The sequence below is a fragment of the Trifolium pratense genome, linkage group LG3 (assembly GCF_020283565.1).
Source record: "Trifolium pratense cultivar HEN17-A07 linkage group LG3, ARS_RC_1.1, whole genome shotgun sequence".
NCBI lineage: Eukaryota > Viridiplantae > Streptophyta > Magnoliopsida > Fabales > Fabaceae > Trifolium > Trifolium pratense.
In genome coordinates this window covers 25861592-25882768 of record NC_060061.1, presented here as the reverse complement: position 1 = coordinate 25882768, position 21177 = coordinate 25861592, and the positions used below count along the sequence as shown (strand labels likewise).

General features: G+C 28.6%; 1 long non-coding RNA gene across 1 annotated transcript; it reads right to left on the bottom strand.

Annotated features, from left to right (window-relative positions):
* Positions 1-16360: 16360 nt before the first annotated feature.
* LOC123917666 lies at positions 16361-18113 on the bottom strand. Its single transcript, XR_006812516.1, has 4 exons — positions 18019-18113; positions 17442-17562; positions 17124-17213; positions 16361-16595 (listed from the first exon to the last, which is right to left on the bottom strand). It is a non-coding gene; the product is annotated as an uncharacterized LOC123917666 (long non-coding RNA).
* Between the last annotated feature and the right edge of the window lie 3064 nt (positions 18114-21177).

Here is a 21177-nt window from a genome sequence, read left to right as displayed (position 1 = left end):
ATTTTACAAAGGTTTCCGGTATTAGTTTTTGAAATCGGCGTTCGATTCGCACGTAAAATGAGGTCGAAATTTGGAAGAAATTTAAAAAATGTAATAGTTGTTCTATTGTTTCAAAAAAAAAAAAAGGTATTTTTATGATGCAAATTACATACATGCCCCAGTTGCTCTATTGTTTCAAAAAAAAAAAAATGGGTATTTTTGTCCAACTCAAAAGGTGCACCTTGCTAACTTAGACCTAACTAGGGTCTAAGTTAGAAAACCCCTTTAAATTTTTAATCCTTTGAACAATTCCTTCTCGGTGCATCATAAATACTAGTTATAAAAATTCATAACATACCGAGGCAACCATTTTTTTTTATAGACATATCGTTAAAAAATTATAAAAATTGTATATGTTGAAAATATTCACCGAGACAAATCAAATAATATCTTATGTGCTAATATTTGCATTATATATTAGGAAAAAACATATGGTCAAAGCATATTATTTGAATAGTGCGCATAATAAAACTATGTCATTTATTTTGAGACTGAGAGAGTAAATTTATTTGTAGAAAAAAAAAAATTTGCATATAGTAATTGTAATTCATAAACTTTTAGGGTTCTGTATAGAATAAACCTATAAAAAGATTAAGGCTTTGTTTGACAAAAATAGCTTATAGTTGATAAGCTAGTTGATAGCTTATGGCTGATGTCTAATGGCTAATAGCTTCTAGCTGATAAGCTGATTGAAGTGTTTGGTACAATTAGCGGTTCAACTGACTGATAAATGTAAAATGACATAAAAGGACATCTTTAATTCAATAATTTTTTTTTATCAAATTAATACTATTTAAAATACTTAGAATTTAATATTTTAAGTTTTTTTTATAATATTTTAAGTTTATTAATTCAATAAATATATCTTTCAAATATTATTATTAAACTAATTTTTATATGCTGAATTTTTTTATAAAAAAATTATTTTCATTTCAGTTGATATATTTTATGAGAAAGTAACAACTAAATATATTCACAATACTGTATAATGGTTAATTATAGTAAGGTACGTTGTTTAAAAAAAATTATAGTAAGGTACGTACCTATGAATTGATAAAAAAAAAAATACGTTTTAGCCTTCATATTTGAAAATAGATAATAAGGCAACGTTAAAACTTACTATATACATGTGATTTTAAAAGAAGCAACGTTAAAACATGTATTTACTTATTTTATTTTAAATTCTAATGATAATAAATTATAAAGGGTAAATGTGGATTTTAGTTAAAATAATAAGGGTAAAAGAGGAAGAAAAAAATGAAAACCTATAAGCTATAAGCTCATAAGCTACTTGAAATAACTTCTGAAAAAGAAGTTATAAGTCAGTAAAATAAGCTATAAGCTCTTTCTGAAAAGACTGTTACCAAACAGACCCTAATGGTCTGTTTCGTTGAGTGGAAAGAAAGAGGGGGAAAAGAAAATTACGGAAACTAATGCAAGTATTGAGACTAACTTTTGTTCAAGTTCATTCATTGGTTTCCGTAATTTTTTAAATAAAGAAATGTTGTCCGTGCATCTACTTTTTAAACTTTTCATAAATTAATTACACAAATTTTAAGAAAATGTTTTTGCTTTTAGATTATTAACATGTACTCTACGACATACTCCTTCAGTCCCATTTTATAAGATCTACTTTGACTAAATGCACTATTTATATGTCTTGTTTTGATCATATTTTTCTAAAAGTATATAAATGTAAATATTATCATATAAAATCTTGTTTGATTTGTTTCAATGAATATTTTCAAAATATCAAATTTTTATAATTTTTACTAATAGACAATTAAAAATATTTGTAATCAAAATTATGTATTGATATATGTGCAATGATCAATAAATTTTTATACTTTGGTAGTTGGTACGAAGGAGTATAAGTACATCAGTATTATAAGCAAATTTCACTTTTTGGTTGGATTGGAAATCGAAAACTGCAATGAATGGTGCTACTTCACACTACCCATTGCTATATAATTACTACTTGATTATGTTTATCTTTCTTATATATAATGATTATAATATGCAACTAGGTTAACCCTAATTTTCTTTGCGGTTTAGGCATGAAGTTTTTCACATAGCTTTATTAAAAATTAAAAATAATTAGAAATTTGTCAACCATGGGAATCGAACTCGGATCACTTACTTAGAAATAAAACCTTTCAACCTCTAAGGCATATTAATCAATTATGATTAAAATTACGTCATCAAAGTTTTAAGCATCTAGCAATATTATAATTTGGAACAATTTTTTGACTCACATCTTTGACTCAAGTTAATGGTTATAATATGGTTGCATATTTCTTGCATAATCAATATATATATATATATATATATATATATATATATATATATAAATCTGCTGGATCGTTGTAATTGATGATAATTTCGTAAAAACAAAACATAATCCATAAAATATGATGAGAGAATAATGGAAGGATATCAAGAAATAAATCTAATTCAGTAGTTAATAAAAATATAACTTGAAAAGTTAATATATGAAAGAAGAGATTATATTGCGAAAACATTTTTATTTATATTGGAAAATACTTACAAAAGATCTCTAGAATTCTTCAGATTGTTATACTCAGAGAATTTTTCGATGATCCATAATGAAAAACTAAACTTCCTTTTATAGAGGGGAAGGAAGAACCTATACTGACAACTGTCAGTTAAAACACAATAATTACATGACAATTATTTCTAATACAAACAAATAACTTTTACAAAATAGTCAAAAGTACTAATAATGATGTCTGCCATGAATCTATCTTTTTGAAAAGCAAAGATTCTCCATAATTATGTCGGCCATAATGACAATAATGCCGTTTGAACCAATAATACTTTTAATCTTGTAGATCTATAATCCCATAACAATCGTCTCCATTTATATTTATTTTTAAATTCCACGTAAGATAATATTTTTTTCAAAAAAAAAAAAATTTCCTACAAAATTAATAAACAAATTTTTTTTCCAAAATTAAAAGAAAATCCTACAAATAAATTTTTTTTCCCTACAAAATTTTAAAAAATTCCTACAAATAGTTTTTTTTCGTACAAAATTATTTTTTTTTTCCTAAAATAAAAAAATGAATTTTCATATTTTTCTCCCAAATAAAGTTTATTTTCAAAATAAAGATTTTAAAAATTTATTTTCAAATCTTTTTGATTTAAAAAAAACAAAATTTTCGCCGGTTTACTTCCACCGTCGTGATCATATTCGTCGTCGTCTTCTTCAATCACCGGAATCGTCTTCTACTTCGTTATTGTCTTCTGCTTCCATCTATTTTTCTAGTTCTAGGGCAAATGATTTTGGTATAAGAGAAAAACACGAATAAAACTTCTTTAACAAAAAAATAATGTTTTGTTTTTAAAAAATAAAGATCATGTTTTTTTTAATTCAAAAAGATTCGAAAATAAATCTTTAAAATTTTTATTTTAAAAATAAACTTTATTTTGGGAGCAAAATAAGAAAATTCATTTTTTTTTGTTGGAAATTTTTAAAAATTCTTTGTAGGAAAAAAAATTTATTTTTTTTGGAGGAAATTTTTAAAAAAATTTTGTAGGAAAAAAAATTTATTTGTAGGATTTTTTTGGGAAAAAAAAAAAATAAAATCCGTTTTTTTATTTTGTAGGAATTTTTTTTTTTAAATATATTATCTGACGTGGAATTTAAAAAATAAATATTAATTATTTTTTCCACGTGTACAAGCCATGTCAGCAGATTTGCACATTCACATGTCCTGTTGTACACACAGGGGGCAAAATGAGTGAATCTATTTTTTGCAGGGGGGTAAACAGAAAAAAAATCTGCATAGGGGGTAAACGAAAATTTGCTTATTTTGCGGGGGGGGTAAATGATCATTTACCCTTAATTAAACTACCATTGTAAAATAGAATAAAATGTTTATTTCTTTTCGTCAACCACGCCAAGAGTTGTATAGTTTTTTACTATCGATCAAATGGACTGCATAAATATGATATGATGCTATAGAAACTACTTGATAATAATGTATGAAATTCTTTTTTTTGAACAAGCCAAAATGAAATATATATATATATATATATATATATATATATATATATATATATATATATATATATATATATATATATATATATATATATATATATATATATATATATATATATACTAACGCAAATAGTCTACACAGCACAAGACTTGCCACGAGACTAAGAAATGTTACAATAGAGTCAAAACACAAGAACCAAAAGAAACTAAACAAGGCCTAAACAAGTCATAGGACTAGACCACCAACTATGGCAGTTCAAAGCTAGCGTACTACTCGTCGCTTTCAACCACCTATAAGAAAAAATCTTGATCTTGTCCAACATATGATGCACCGAACATGTTGAGCCTCTGAACAATCTGTGGTTTATTTCGGTCCACATAACCCACACACAAGCAAGCCATATGAGCTGCATAAAAGAACGTCGTGCTCGAAGACCACCTGCTGAAGCTGTAAACTGAACAAAATGATCTGCAAGAGTCTGAGCAGTCACCAAAGAAGAGCCAATCCATGAGCTGATAAGAGACCATAGAGCACCAAAAGTACTGCACGAAAGGAACAAGTGCTGAACCGTCTCAGCCTCACCACAACCAGAAACACAATGATGGGCCGCCACAGGTAAAATCCCTCGAGTAACCAGGTTTGCTTTGGTAGGTAACCTGTCCCGCAAAAGTCGTCAGGCACAGATGGAAACCTTCAAAGGAACCTGACGATGCCAAATAAGACCCGACGCATCATCCAAAGTAACTGCATCCTGTGACGTCAAAAGCTGATATGCACCACGAACCGTGTAATCGTCGTCCATGTCAGACTGCCACAACCATCTATCTGAGACATGATCCTGCAAAGAAAGGGTAAGTAGTAAAGACTGACACTCCCCCAACATCTCCTCCTCCCACGCCCTCAACTGACGCCTCCACACCCACGCCTCCCCTCCAGCCCCCCAACCTTGCATAAACATCTCAGCCACTGAAGCCGATTTGTTTTGTGCCAGGTCAAACAGCCGCCCAAACCGCTCCTGCAACGAGGTCCCATCCACCCAGGGATCAGTCCAGAAAAAAGTGTCGGACCCATCCCCCACACGTCTCGAAACATGCTCCCTGAACCACCCTCCCCCTATCTCACCTCCACCATCCCTAATACGCGCCAACTCTCTCCACCACGTAGACACACGTGCTCCACCCTCACACAACCATAATGTATGAAATTCGAAACAGATTTCTTAAAAAGATTACTATTAGATCATAGATTTGTTTGTTATATGTAACTACCTGGTAAGTTTAATGAACATTCACCATAATTATTAATGAATTACTACATTGATATCTAATAAGAGTTCTCTATCTTCTCATGTCATACCATTAATTTCAAACCTCATAGCCATCAAAGTTCATGTGATTCGGGGTGTTGTTAAAAATAAGCTAAAAGCTAATTGATAGCTGAAAAGCTAGCTAATTGAAATTAAAGTGTTTGGGAAAATTAGCTTTTAAAGTGGTTAATAAATATAAGGGTCATGCTAACCGGTGCCCCCGGGGCACTGGTTAAGGAAACCAAAAAAGGAAATTTTAAAATTGAAAATAGCACATTTTAGACTTTCGAGGCGTTGACTGCACAAACTTCAATATGATATTACTATATTTGGTTCCTTAAACAGTGCCCCGGGGGCACTGTTTAGCATTTTCCTAAATATAAAATGACATAATTGATAGTGGATAGTTTCCTTTTTAGAGTAGGTAGTTATTAAATTAAAGGGTATAAATGGAATAAAGTGTAAAAAGCTATAAGCTCGATCGCTACTTGAAATAACATCTGGAAAAAAGTTATAAGCTAGTAAAAAAAACTTGTCACCAAACACCGCTAATTTTTTGAAACAAGCTTATAAACTCATATAATAAATTATGGAAAATGCTAAACAGTGCCCCCGGGCACTGTTTAAGGAAGCAAATATAGTAATATGACTTTGAACTTTGTGCAGTCAACGCCTCGAAAGTCTAAAAAGTATTATTTTCAATGTAAATATTTCCTTTTTTGGTTTCCTTAACCAGTGCCCGGGGGCACCGATTAGCATAACCCATAAATTATAAGCTAGCTTATTTGTGTTACCAAACACACCCTTAGTAGGTGTGTTGAGATCAACCGAAATGCACTTGCTACAATAATATTTGGATAGTTTGAAAAAAGAATTCTTAGTAAAATTGACTGCTTCACTCCGACCATCATATCTCAATCGATCAATAATTCAACCGAAAACACTTACACACCCAAATAATCGACTTCAAGGTGGGTTATTTGGTTGCGACCTTGAAGCCGATTATTTGGATTATTTTACCCATTCATCTTGCCACCATAACTATATATATCATTTCTCGATCATTTATCTGCCATTGCATAAAGCTTGAGTTTTTTTTTTTTTTTTTTTTTTGAGGTAATAAAGCTTGAGTTGTGTACCACAAATGCCACCATTATTTTTTGAGTATATATAATTCTAGACGCGTCATATATTGTGGAAATAATGCAATGCAAATAGAATGTGAAATGTGTGTGTTTGACTTGGTTTGGTTTTGTGACGTATATCCGTTTTTTAACAACCATAACGTGTAACACTTAAATTAAGTCACCAATCCATTAACTCACATGACAAGACGTTTTCAAAGCATAATTGTAAGTTTACAACTAAATCGTTTTCCTTGCGTTTCTTAGATCCAATTAAACGAACTTGTCCTCATCAATCATCTAAGCTTATCAAAGGATAAGATTGACTAGTCCACAAGTTTAATTCAAGTAGTAGAAAATGTCGAAATTGTTAAATTGGATATCATGATCAAAGTTTGAATTCGAATTTTTTATTTTTGTGTGAGTTTATAATGATTTTAGGGTAAATGATCATTTACCCCCCCTGCAAAATAAGCAAATTTTCGTTTACCCCCCTATGCAGATTTTTTTTCTGTTTACCCCCTGCAAAAAATAGATTCACTCATTTTGCCCCCTGTGTGTACAACAGGACATGTGAATGTGCAAATCTGCTGACATGGCTTGTACACGTGGAAAAAATAATTAATATTTATTTTTTAAATTCCACGTCAGATAATATATTTTAAAAAAAAATTCCTACAAAATAAAAAAACGGATTTTTTTTTTCCCAAAAAAATCCTACAAATAAATTTTTTTTCCTACAAAATTTTTTAAAAAATTTCCTCCAAAAAAAATAAATTTTTTTTCCTACAAAGAATTTTTAAAAATTTCCAACAAAAAAAAATGAATTTTCTTATTTTGCTCCCAAAATAAAGTTTATTTTTAAAATAAAAATTTTAAAGATTTATTTTCGAATCTTTTTGAATTAAAAAAAACATGATCTTTATTTTTTAAAAACAAAACATTATTTTTTTGTTAAAGAAGTTTTATTCGTGTTTTTCTCTTATACCAAAATCATTTGCCCTAGAACTAGAAAAATAGAAGGAAGCAGAAGACAATAACGAAGTAGAAGACGATTCCGATGATTGAAGAAGACGACGACGAATATGATCACGACGGTGGAAGTAAACCGGCGAAGATTTTGTTTTTTTTAAATCAAAAAGATTTGAAAATAAATTTTTAAAATCTTTATTATGAAAATAAACTTTATTTGGGAGAAAAATATGAAAATTCATTTTTTTATTTTAGGAAAAAAATAATAATTTTGTACGAAAAAACTATTTGTAGGAATTTTTTAAAATTTTGTAGGGAAAAAAAAATTATTTGTAGGATTTTCTTTTAATTTTGGAAAAAAAATTTGTTTATTAATTTTGTAGGAAATTTTTTTTTTTTTGAAAAAAATATTATCTGACGTGGAATTTAAAAATAAATATAAATGTTTTTTTCCACGTGTACAAGCCACGTCAGCAAATTTGCAAAATCACATGTCCTGCTGTACACACAGGGGGCAAAATGAGTGAATCTATTTTTTGCAGGGGTGTAAACAGAAAAAAAATCTGCATAGGGAGGTAAACGAAAATTTGCTTATTTTGCAGGGGGGGTAAATGATCATTTACCCATAATAAAATAAAACAAACATATTCCGTAAATACAGTTTAAGTCGGTAGAGATAGTAATCCGTAGAAATTTGAGTTCGAAATCAAAATTCTTTATTTGTCTCTGTATGTTATATGAGTTTAATAACTAAATTACTTAAAAGCGATAAAAATGAAACAAAGATAATATTTTAAAAATTGATTTGAGCAGTTTAATAGCTGAATTGGAAGAGAAAGTTTTAGGTGGTCACAAAGATTTGGTCACTTGATTTTTTTTTTTCATGCTCTGGTTCTTAGGAGGATGGGGCCTTAGTAGTCCAGAGTTCGGGGCAAGTTTTGGCATCAAATGGTTCTAGTCTCCTCCCAAATACAGTTGCGGGGATCAACCGTGGTCCTCCCTACCAAGTTCAGCGTCAATCACACCACTAAACCAACTAACATTTTGTTGATTTGGTCACTTGATTTCGTCACATGCATATACATAGTTGATAAAAGGTAGAAAAAGAAAATACAGTAATTAATTAATACTCCCACCATTCCTTTTTATTTGCCGTCTTGGAAAAAAAATGTTTCAATTATTTATCGTTTTGATAATTTAAAGTTATATTTTGTCTATTATAGCATCTTTTCTTTTTTTTGAAGATTACTAGTTTAAAGACTCGTGCATTCGCATGGGTCATTGACTTTTATTCGATATTTGAGTTTGTCTATTAATGTCAAAAATTTATTTCAAATTAAATATTTAAAATTTATTATACATTTGTCAAAAAAAAATTGTTATACAATATACTTCATCCGTTTCAAATTACTTGACTTTTTGAAAAAAAATTTTTTTTTTCAAATTACTTGAATTTTTGATAATTTATGTTATATTTTGTCTATTATACCCTCCTTATTTTAAATCTTTTTTTTTACTAAACTTCTTTGTATAATTTGTTTATTTTTTTGTTTTGCTTTTTTAGTGTGCGCAAAAAAATAAATATTGGTGAATTAAAATAAGAGTATAATAGGAAAATAAGGTGTAAAAATACAATTTCTTAATTTCTTGTTTTTTTTCTAAAAAGTCAAGTAATTTGAAACAGATGGAGTAATATTTTTAAAATATAAGTTGAATTTGTGTTAATTATTTCTTATGAACTTATTTATTCAATTTTTAATGTTTTAGTGACAAATAATGGTCCCGTGTATATTTTTAATAAAAAATTAGAAATTTTATTAGGAATATTTAGGGTAATTTAGTAAGTTTGATACTAATTAACTTTATTATATTATTATTAATTATTGTTTTGTTTTCTTCCTATAAAAATGTATAGATTGTTATGTTTTTGTTCCTATCTATAATTTTTTTTTCCTATTTTAAAGCATATCATCTTTCTATGTTTTTTTTTTGTTTATTTTAATGAAATTACAATGAAGGATATAAAACTTTAAACGTGATTAAAAGTATTAAGGATAAATTAGGAACTTTGGTGGTAACCGATTTTAATATATTATAATAGATTATATCATCTTTTCAATAAAACTAATTAATGCTATATATTTAGAAAACTAAATATTTAAAAAAAAAATTGGTACATAACATATTAAATTTATTTTTTTTTCTACATAATATATTAAATTTATTGGGAAAAAAAGTGTGTGCAAAAAAAATGAATTTATTGGTGGATTAAAAATTAGGGTATAATAGGAAGATACGATGTAAAAATACACTTGTTTATTTTGGTCTTTTTTTTCTTTATAAAACGACAAATAAAAAGGAACGGAGGGACGAGGGAGTATATATTTTTAAAACAAGTGTACTATTTCCACGGTGTTTATTATTATAAGAAAATGTTTACTATTTTTTAATTCATAAAATATTTAATATATTATTTATTTTATATTATTTTTACTTCTATTGATTTTGTAGGACAAATGCATTTAAAGGTTTTTTAAAAACCTTTATGTTACAAGCTAAAACTTAAAGAATTTTTGAATGTATTTTGTCGATTTTTATTCCGGAAGAAAACGGCTCTTTTGAAGGTGTCATTATTTGCTTGGAGGTTATTATATATATATAATAGGCTTCCAACAAAAAACAATTTGGTTCATCGCGAAATGGTTCGTTTGGATTCGTTATTATGTGTCGGAGGATGTGAAAACTCTAATCAGCTATATTTTCGATGTGCTTTCTTTGAATTTTTGTGGTACAAAATTCTCAATTGATTAGACGTTCATGATCTGTTATCAAATTTAACTATTGATCATGTGTTACAATTTTGTAATATTTATGCTTTCAGTAAAGAAGTCCGAATAAGTGTCCAGATTGTTTCGTTGACTTGTTTTTGGAGTATATAAAAGAAAAGAAATAATAGAATTTTTGCGCTAAAAAAAAAACATCAATGGAGTTGTTGTTTAACAATGCAAAATTATTGGCGTGGTGTGGTTGAAGAGTAGGAAGAAAGATTTCATATATTTGATTTGAACTTGTAGCAATATAATCCATTGTCTTGGTTGGAGCTAAGATTTGGATAAAGAGATTTGGTATTATATTATTTTATTTTGTAACTTGTTGTACATCTTTTTAGTTAGACACTACCTTGTACGTAACTTTATTTAATAATATTTTGTTGGCTTCTTAAAAAAAAAATTAACTAACTCAAAATAATTTTTTTTAAGCCAGACAAAAGACACTTTTTGATACCACAATGACTAATTAAATAGACATTTACGGATTTCTTTGCAATTTCAATATTTTAAATGATTATTAAGATAATGTGACATTCAAAATTTAAAAAATTTGTTTATAATCGAGTCTGTTATCAGGTTTCTAATCGAGTCATCCACTATTTATATATGCGCTCTGCAAGTCCAACAGTGATGAGTGTGACAGGGTGTGTTAAGAAGTCTCACATTGGTTGCGAGATGACCTGAATATATGTTTATAAAGTATAGGCAATATTCAATCGCCTTATGTTATATGTAAATCGGTTTTATAGGGTTACGTTAGACTCAACTCTCAATTTTAATAGCATCCTCTCAAGAATTTAGACATAACACACCTACACTATTCTATCAGGACCAACACAAGACACGTTGCACCTCCTATTCATAGAAGAAGCAGGGGCTACTAGGGTTTTTACCTAGAAACTATTTTCAAGACAAGAGTTTCACCCTATCCACTAGATTTTTAGTTGTCAAAGACCCTCCAACAAAGATCACATCGTTTTGGAGGTTCAATTCGGCCACACAACAACATACCAAACTAGAGTCAGACCAAGTCTTACCCGCCTCCCAACTCCTAATAAAACTCTCAAATAAACCAACAATAATTGAAGTGATTAAATTTTTCTTGATTTGTCTTGCTATCTTTCCTTTAATAGTATTATTCTTTCAGCCTAAAAACTCTTACATTAGATCTAGCCGTCTATTGTAATTTAATCTAACAACCTGAAATAGTTAAATTAAACAAATCATATTATCCTCCATTGATGCGCATAAGAACACATTGTGGATATAAAAAATTATATTACCTGCTCTAGGGTGCTCCTCCTATTATGGATGTAAATTTTAAGTGAGTAAAAAAAAATTGAATGTTAAAGGTTATGAGTCATGCTAAACAGCAATCTGGAACAATAATTAAAAAAATAAAAATGGAAATAACAGAAAATGTTTTAAGTTGAAAATATTCTTTTTTAAAAAAAATTTCAAGGTTATGAATACACTATTTTCCAGATTATTATAATTTTTTGTTTCTATAAAGCAAAATATATTTTTATATTATTTTTTATAATAATATTATTTGTTTTTATATTAATGGTGCCTATATTTTTATATTATTTTTTTAGACAAAATAAATATAGAAAATATACGACCACAAGAATAATACTCCTTCATAATGGTGTTTGTTTATAATCTATAAATATAAATCCTAGATAGTTATCCTATTCGTTCTCTAAACTCTAATCCACTTAAACCATTGAAATTTCTTCATTTAGCCATGTCATCCACTTACAATGTCACATCATTTCTCCTTACATTATTGTCATATTGATCAACTTTTCATATACCTACATTTATATGTATAATGATGCATTAATATATATAAAAAAACTGGCCAATTATATTAAAAAACAATTGCCCGATTATATGTTTATATAAGAAAAAAAAACGTATGGACTAAATGGAAGCAAATAGTCACTATAATGATTGAATATATCTAATCAAAAGGAAATAAAATAGTCATTAAATCATCATATTTTGCTAAACAATTGTTTAAACAATTGTCACTAAATCATCATATTTTGTTTAAATTCTATAATATATTGTTTTTTTTTATTCTGATTGAGAATCCTATTGTCATGATGTCATACTAAATGTGAACGATAATGAAAAAAAAAGTTTTTTGTTGAAGGATCTGAGGATGTGACTTCTTGATCAATATTAGGTGATCAACTAGCTATTGGTTTATTCATTTTTCATTTGGGACGTCGAAGACGGTAAATCATTTATACACTATCTGTTAAAAACTTGAACTCTCTCTTAATTATATACACACTTTTTGTTAATTCTAATAATTATATTTACATAATTATTAGTTTGATTATTATTATTATTATTTTAATAATATTTATTGTTTTAATTTTTTCACGTTATAATATAAAATAACGCATGACATTTGTGCATCGCACGGGTAAGAGTTAGTTATTTATTTAAAGGCAAATGCTAAATAGTATCCCGAGGCACTCTTTAAGCACTTAAATAGTAAGTTTTTTTATAGAATTTTTAAACTTTGATGCCCTTGATGTGGAAAGTTGGTATAAAGCCATAAATAAATGATAAAACACGAGTGGTGTTCACTGTTCCAAGTAAGCGGAACCAATAACATGCAGCACATTTTATTCATTTTTTTATTTTTATTTTTATGATGGAGTTTTATTTTAAGTAACCTGTCTTATCAACTAAGAGTAACTTGGACCACCACTTTGAAGCACTCATCTGCTATCATCATCACTATGACACTTATTTTATGATAATTTTTTGGTTATTTGAAGAGACACTTATAATTCCAAATTCGCCCCAAATTCAATCGAAAAAATAAGTAAATTTTTGGTTAATTGTCTTAATTATTGTTATGGAGGGTAATAGCAAGGGCTGGAAGTATCTTTGGTTGGAGAGTGATTCACTAACGGCGTTCCATATTTTCTGAAAATATTGATTTAGTACCATGGGATTTACGGAATCGTTGGTCAAATTACTTGAGCTTGGGATTATACTTACAATGGTCACACATTTATCGTGAGGGTAATGCTAGTGCGGATAAATTTTCTACTCCCGAGTATGCTTATGCAAATTTGAGGTGGTGGAATTCTTTGCCTCCCATTCTCCGAGATGTTTTTTTAAGTGATAAGTTGGGACATCCTCAATATCGTACTACTAGACACTAGTGCAAAAATAAGAATATAATTTGATATATTACACTTCTTTTATTAAAAACGGGTGTAAAAGAGTTATGTCGTAATATTATACACCTTTATTTAAAGAAAATAGGTGTAATAGAAAAATACTAGTCAACATATCACATATCTTTTATTAAAAACGGGTGTAAAAAAGTTATGTTATAATATTATACACTGTGTGTAAAGAAAACCGGTGTAATAGCAAAATGTGAGAAAAACTAGATTTATTCAATATTCATAATAAAAAAACCTTACCAAGAAAAAATATCCATAAAAAAAATAATAATTTATATGCACGTCGGTGTAAAGTTATTTTGCACATGCGTCCAATAATATACCGACACATCATGTATGGTAATTAAAAACACATGATGTGTCACATTCATTAAATGATTTGGCAACGCGTCATTTGATGTTTGTGTAAAACAAAATTACACCGACGATGCACAACAATTAAACTAAAAAAAAAAACTAGATTTATTTAATAATAACTTGTTACAAAAGAAATTTAATAATAATCATATCATTCCTTAAAAATAGAAACAAATTTCTTGTATTTTGAACATAAAAAACAAACTTCTTAATTTTCTTTGAAAAAAAAAAATAAACAAATTCAATTTAAGTGGATTACCACTTTATCTAAGATAAAAAAAAAAAAAAACTCTAAACTTCATAAACACGCGCTCTCTCTTTACAAACTTTATTTATCTCGCACAACTCTCTCTTCCACTGTCGATTGTGTCCCTCCACCTCACCCCCATTGGCGCCGCCGACTCTCTCCATTCGTTGTCATCCATCTATGACCTCTTATCTCTTTGTTTGTTGCTCTAATATAAAGGTAAGCATCTATTTTAATCTCTTCATCTTTGTATCCACAAATAGAATAGTTTTTTTTTTAACGGAAGAGTTCTTCTACTTTGAACCCTAGGGTTTCTCTTTTTAGCATTATTCCTGGTCAACGATTTGGTCAATAAGGGAATCTATGAGGTGAATAAGGTAATTAATAAAACAATTGTGTTGAGTTTTTTTTTTTAAAAAAAAAAATCTTTCATTGAAGGATTTTGTGTTGTCTTTAAGATTTTTTCATTCCCGATGATTTTTTTGTGATCGAGAAAACATAATCAATGAAACTTGTATCTATAGTGATTATAAACTATTTGATAAAAGTAGTGAACGAAAATTGTATCTATAATTTGCAAATTTCATGTGAAGTTTTACTTGCCTTTGACTTTATTTACAAACTAGATAACTCACAATTGATAAGAGTTCGTAGATGTTGAAGATTTTCACAGACAATATTTATTGGTTAGTTTAACTCCAATATTTTTGCTCATATTTTCAGTTATCTTAATATTAGTGTAATTTCTTTCGTAAGTTCTTTCTTTATTTAGTTCAGCATTATCTTTCAAATAGTTGTTTGAATTTATGATGTAATTAAACTCATTTTGGTTTCAGGAAAGACATTCAGTAAGTTTTAAAAGAAGATTATTAGAACTCTGCCTATTTTTTAAATCTTTAAAAGCACATGATGAATTCTACGTAGAAAAATTCGATTCTTCTTCACTAATTCTTCAGATTGTCTTAATTTTTGTTTTGTTGTCATTGATGTAGGTTAATCAATATTTTTACTATAAAGTTGTTTAATTTATATGTGTTTGAATATGTAGATATTCAATGACAAATCACAATATAAGAGAGAGTTCATCGACAAAATTCAACAAGAGGGTCCAATAGGGGTGCTCGCGGTTCGGTTTGGATCGGTTTTGAGGCAAAAACTCATCCGATCCAAAAATAAATTCATTTGCGGTTTGGTTCGGTTTTGGATGACAAATAAAAAAAAATCCGATCCAATCCGATTCAATATTATGCGGTTTAATTTGGATCGGTTTTTGGATATCCAAATTATAAATTGTAATTTTTTTTAATAAATATAAATATTATAAAAACGCTACAAAATAATAGTTTGACATTTTTGACAAAATAAATATTAAGTTTGATGTAAAATATAACATATAATATATTAAAAATTAATATTTTGGAATGACAATTACCAATTATATTCGAAACATATAAAAAGTAAATAAAAAAGATTAAATTAAACTAACATATAGTATTAACAAAATTTAAAATAGATTAAATTAATTAACAAAATTTAAATTGAAAAAAAAAGGTTAATGCAATATATATATTTATACTAATAAAAAGATAAATAAATATTAAAATATATGTATGCGGTTTGGTTCGGTTTGGATCGGTTTTAAGAAATCAACCCGAAATCCGATCCGATCCAGCGGTTTTCACAAAAGAACATCCAAGAAGACCAAGATAATGAAGAAAATACGATAAAACGAAGACAATTAAAAAAACATAAAAATATAGTTTATGTTTAATGTATGATTTTTTTTGTGCGAATTACTTGAAGAATTTGATCTTTTTTATTTTGTTTCAAATATTATTTTCTTAATGAATTTATTAAATAGTAATAATAAGAATAATATTTCCTGTTATTTTGAAATTTCATAAAAGATACACATTTTACATCTATTATACACGAAATCAGGTGTAAAAACCTTTAAAAATAATCTAAACAACAAACGATTCACACCTGTTATAATTTAAAATAGGTGTAAAATTCTTGTAATTAAGTATAAATAATACACATTTCACACCTTTTATAATTAAAAACAGGTATAATATGTCATTTTTAACACCTATTTTATAACCGGTGTAAATTTTTTGGATATATCTAGATACAACGAACATAAGCATTGTGCAAATATATAGTTGTGAAGCATAAGTCAATATAAAATGTGTTACTTTGAATGTGTTAACTGAGATCCTAACTTATAGTTTCAAGTCCTAACTGAGATCCCTTCCAGTATTAGATACAATATATACAAAATATGTTAACAGTTCATATCAAGAGAAGTATTCAAAAATCAAAATGCCAAATAAAATCCTAATAAATTTGATCAAAGCTCAGAAAAAGTTGTCTCACCTCCAAAAGTGGTCTTGTCTTCCATGACAAGAGTCTCACATTTTCTTAAGCATTTGTTTTGTGTTCTCTATTTTGGTTGCTGCATGTACTGCAATCATGCCAAATTGAGAAGATATGTCTTAGATAACCATAAGGAGGAGTACAATAAGGACACCATTCACTTCATCCAATAGAAAACCAAAAGCCACTCAAACTAAAAAATAATCATGGAATTGGAAAAACAGAAGGCCACACTACCACCAGTCACATAAGGGTAAAGAAAAAGTGGAAGAGGTTACTAAGATTGATGATCAAAGAAGAAATAAAGCAACAAAAATTCATCAACTATTACAAACGTAAACAACTAGATGTGTCCTGTGATGCATCAATAATATAAATGAAATAGAAAATAAAAGAGAGAAACTAAAAAACAACTTCATGCTATGTCAACATGAAATGAAAGAAGCATCTACTATATGTCAATCATCCCTACATTTGATTATTCAATGAAAAAAAATTCTCACATAAATGATCATTCATATAATTTATCATAACTGGTTAAGTCTATATCAATTGTGGTAACAGTGAATAACCAAATCAATAACTTACAAAGGAAAGTGTAGGAACAAATGCTGACCTCTTGAGATAGCTGGTTTTCAAATGAAGCAGAAGCTTTATTCCAGCTCCAGTAAACACCAGATTTGGTTAAGCTTGGATCACTTACAACCTACATCGAAAACAAAAACAGCCATACATATGAAGATACTTCCAATGATTCATGAAATTTTTACAATCAAATTCCTCAAGTGTTATTGCTATTAGGCCATGTTTGGTTATGCATAAGCTATTTCTATATCAAAAGATAAAATAAAGTTAAACTGTTTTCATAAGCTCTCACAAATAGTTATGTCAGTAGATAGACTCAAACAAGTTAATCCAAACAGAGTCTCATTACCTGAGCAAGTCTCTTTCCTGCTTCATCTTCTCATCGAAGAACTTTTAAGCCCATTCAAGCCCCCTCAAGTCACCGAGGTTAGCTTTCGGAGGTACATTTCCAGCCAATGTGTTTATGTTACCTGTTTCATTCATACACAATCAGTAAAATGTGACAAGATAATAATACTTGATATTACAAAAAAGCACTGATTAGATGAAGTTGAATCACATTACATAGATGAAGTTGAATCACATTACATAGATTATATAAACAAATCATATTGAGAAAGGATTATTGATATTGTGAACCCTAAGATAAACATTCCAAGATGAATGCAACCAAGAATATTGAACAAAAGTCATAATCTATCCGAGACAAAATGTAGAAAAATCAATTGGAGACAAAGAAATGCGATTACATAAAATCAGAGATGCAAAAATGGATCTAAATGTAGATCAATTAGAAGCAGAGAAGCAAATTGAGATGGAGAACAAAGAAAATCGGACAAAAAATTAGATCGATCGGAGACAGAGAGAAAAGAAAATCAAACCGTAATAATGCATATCGATTTGGTGTTGGAGAAGAAGAATCAAACCTTCTTATGTGTGGCATCGCAATTAGTTAGAATATAGATGAAGGAATATCGATTTGGTGTTGAAGAAGAAGAAACATATCTCTGAGAACGATGACGAAACTCAGATGAACAATCGAACCGAGATACAGATAGAATATAGATGAAGGAATTTGATCGGAGATGAGAGCGGTTTCCAATCGAGTTTCGGAGATGAGAGCGGTTTCCAATCGAGTTTCGGAGATGAGAGCGGTTTCCGATCGAGTTTCGGAGATGAGAGAGAGAAGTTTCTAACACTATTCGGAGAGAGAGTTTCTCTTCGTTCTGATTTTTTTTCTTTATTTTTATTTTTTGGAATAAAAAAAAAGGTGATTTTTGATCAATTAGTAAATATACTATTAATAACCTTTAAAAAGTACTATTTGTAGTAAAAAGTCACTTTTGTAACTTGAACTTAACCACAACTAGATTTGGTAGGGAACTTTTCGTAGCTAATCTGATATTTTCTTGTAGTGTCTCACCAGTTGGGTTCACACCGGACCAAAACCATTGTGATATCTCCAAAAAAATGGGTGTAAAATCTCTTTTCTACACTAATGAGATTGTTTGTTTTGTCTTGACAAAATTACACTATAAGTTCTTTATCTTATTTATTTGTAACATTTTAGTCTTTTTTATCTTATTGTGTTTATCCCATTTAAGTCCTTTACTTTTATAAAAAGAGCACATATACATCCTTTTTATCATTTTTATTAAGAAGATGGTGAATATGATGAAGAAGATAATCAACATAATGAATGTTCATACCAATTATTTGTATTTAAAATTTTTAATAAAAAATATTTTAAAAAATCGGATTTTTCCATGTGGCCTGCCAACTCATCATTTTTTAAATTAAAAAATATAAATTAACTTATGCACATTTATAAAAGATAAATGACCTATATGGGAAAAAAGAAAGATAAAGACCAATCTATGTATCATGGGTACACCTAAAATGGTGAAGTACTCGTACCGAGTATGTACCAGTACAAGATATTCCATGGTACTCGTACGGTACGCACCGATTCCGTACCCATTTTTATTTGGTTGATTTATGATGATGAATACGGAAAAAATATATTGACTGTTGAAAAATATCTTAAAATATTATAATTTTTTTATTATATTTCAATTATCTCTCATTTTTTATGAAAATAGTTGAGACGGTGGACCAAAAAAATTAAATGTTCAAAGCATGATGATAATAATTCACTTAAAAATAATTTTTCTAATATTTTATATTAACATACTCGTACCTTAAATTTTCTAAAAATGTCGTACCGCGTACCAGTACCCGTACCGTACCTATACTTAGGCAACATAGAGACCAATGTGTTACAAATACTAAATAGGGTTTTTCTATCATGTGCAAATTTGCACATGTTAAGAAGTTTAAATTATTAAATTTGTATTGGAACTTGTGCATTTTATATTAAATGTATAATATTTTAATAAATACTGTAATTATTATTTTTTAATAAAAAGTTACTACTTTTAGTTATCTTAACATGTGCAATGATGCACATGTTAGACAAACCCTACTAAATAAGATAAATAATCTCTGGTGTAATTTTGTCTTTTATCTTGTACCATTGGGGTTAAAGTCTAGTCTCTCGTTGTAATTAGCTTATTTTCTCTTTTTTAAAAATAATAATGAGATATAAATAGAGAAAAGGGAAGTTGGGGCACCGACATAGTTGGGATGTAAAGTTCTACCTTAAATTTATCCAAAAGAAAATAAAAAGTCAACCACTTCATTTTATCACTATTATTACCAAGGTTATCAAAACCGGACCGGTCGGACCGTGAACCGGTCATGAAAACGGTTCGGCTTTGAGCAAAAAACGGACAGGAAACCGACCGGCAAAAAACCGCGTGAACCGGAGTCGAACCGGTGAACCGGCCGAGCGGTTCAAGCGGTTTTGTAGATTTTTTAATTTTTTTTTAAAAATAGGGCAAAACGACGTCGTTTTAACTTTTTTTTTTTTTAAAAAAATGAAACAAAACAACAACGTCGTAGGAATAGGAAATATTTTTGTTTTTCATCTATTCTTCATTTGGTTTGAATTATAAATTTTATTTTATTTTGACTTGTGATATATTTTATCTTTTTAATGTGTGAAATTATGAAATATTGAGCAATTATTCATATATTTTTATTTATATATTAATTAAAATATATATTTAATTAAAAACGGTTCGACCCCGATTGAACCCGGTCCGACCAATTGAACCTTAAACCGGTGAACTCGCCGGTTCGATGACCGGTCCGGTTCTGACAACCTTGATTATTACACTTTAAATACGGGTGAAATATTGTACAAAAAAAATGCGGGTGAAACAAGACACATTTTAAATTTTTAATCCTTTGAACAATTCCTTCTCGGTGCATCATAAATACTAGTTATAAAAATTCATAACATACCGAGGCAACCATTTTTTTTTATAGAATACAGGATTTAAGTCCAACCAATTTTTTTTGTTTTCACCAACAATATTCGGCTTATTGGATCGTTTAATTTAGTCCGAAAGTCAAATTGTTTCAGCTTCTTTTCGATCGCAGTTGTCGAAGATCGAATCGTGGTCTTTCCTACTAATTTGTTCAATGTCAATCACCACCAATTAAGTTAGGTATAATGTTTCTCTTTATTTGATTTCTTGTTGTATTAATTAAGGATACGAGTTACTCCATCTATTCCAAAATAAATGATATAGTTGGTCAGTTCATGTTTGTCAATGTACAATTTTAATTATTAATATAGTTAGTTATTTATCGTTAAAAATTATAAAAATTGTATATCTTGAAAATATTCACCGAGACAAATCAAATAACATCTTATGTGCTAATATTTGCATTATATATTAGGAAAAAACATATGGTCAGAGCATATTATTTGAATAGTGCGCATAATAAAACTATGTCATTTATTTTGAGACTGAGAGAGTAAATTTATTTGTAGAAAAAAAAAAAATTTGCATATAGTAATTGTAATTCATAAACTTTTAGGGTTCTGTATAGAATAAACCTATAAAAAGATTAAGGCTTTGTTTGGCAAAAATAGCTTATAGTTGATAAGCTAGTTGATAGCTTATGGCTGATGACTAATGGCTAATAGCTTCTAGCTGATAAGCTGATTGAAG